The sequence below is a fragment of the Lathyrus oleraceus genome, chromosome 4, assembly GCF_024323335.1.
Source record: "Lathyrus oleraceus cultivar Zhongwan6 chromosome 4, CAAS_Psat_ZW6_1.0, whole genome shotgun sequence".
In the NCBI taxonomy this organism is placed as follows: domain Eukaryota; kingdom Viridiplantae; phylum Streptophyta; class Magnoliopsida; order Fabales; family Fabaceae; genus Lathyrus; species Lathyrus oleraceus.
The window spans coordinates 16,938,834-16,940,246 of NC_066582.1; positions in this window are offsets into that span (position 1 = coordinate 16,938,834).

Sequence of the window (1,413 nt, forward strand, 5' to 3'; positions counted from 1 at the left end):
GCAACTGCTTCAACTCTCGATCCTCAATCCTCATAGGCGATATTTCAACAGTCAGGTTATCTCTCACCTGTACATCATCTACTTGGATCACATGCGACGGATCATGAATGTACCTCCTCAACTGAGACACATGAAAAACCTCATGCAAATTCGCAAGTGACGGCGGTAAAGCGATACGATAGGCTACCTCTCCTATCCTCTCCAAAATCTGATAAGGACCAATAAATCGAGGTGTCAACTTCTTTGACTTCAAAGCTCGACCAACCCCAGTTATCGGAGTAACACGAAGAAACACGTGATCTCCCTCTCGGAACTCAAGTGATTTCCTCCTCTTGTCATGATAACTCTTCTGACGACTCTGAGCAATTCTCATCTTCTCCTGAATCATCTTAATCTTTTCCGTAGTTTGTTGAATAATTTCCGGTCCAACCACAGCACTCTCACCGGACTCATACCAACATAAAGGTGTCCGACATCTCCTACCATACAAAGCTTCAAACGGTGCCATACCAATACTCGAATGAAAACTATTGTTGTAGGTAAACTCAATCAAAGGTAAATAACAATCCCAAGCACCTCATGTCGCATTACGCGAAAAACCGGCAGGAAAACAAGAACAACAGAGCCGCCACCGTGCGTTATTTATCCCAAAAGAGGGAAAGGAAACGCTCAGAGTAAACCTGGAAAGAACATGGTGTCGCGACCAAAGAGTATGGGTTCGGGAGTCGGTTATGCGAAGGGAAGGTATTAGCACCCCTACGCATCCGTAGTACTCTACGGGATCCACACACAAAAGGAAGGATAAATGGTTGCTATAACACTGCTCACACACACACACTGGCTGAAAGAGACACAAGAAAACTAACTGAAACTGACTCGGCAGGATGTCGCATCCTGGGCCTACTTAGTCTATCAGACATAGACATCAGAGTCGAAGTAGTTCGGACTGGGGAAACGACACATGCTCGCTAGGATATCGCATCCTATGCATACGTATCTTCTCGGACGAGAGAAGAATCAGAGCATTCGTAGCTCGGCTGACACACACACAAACAAACACAGGCAAAGGCAAACGTGGAGCCTGAATGCCAATCACTGGACTTACATCAGCATCCGAACCAAAACGCACTCAAGAAGGCAAACATGGAGCCTGAACGCCAATCACTGGACTTACATCAGCATCCGAACCAAACACACGCACACTGGAACCCTAATGCCACTCGATGGACTTACATCAGCTTCCAAGCACACAACAACACAACAAGTTAATAGGGAGTCGGGGACTCGAGCCTATAACTGTCAAGCACGCACTCAAACAAACAGACAACAAATTGCTAAGGAGTCAGGCACTCGAGCCTAGCAATTGTCAGACAACACACACAAAAGGAAAAAAGGGCGCCCGGAGAGATCAGC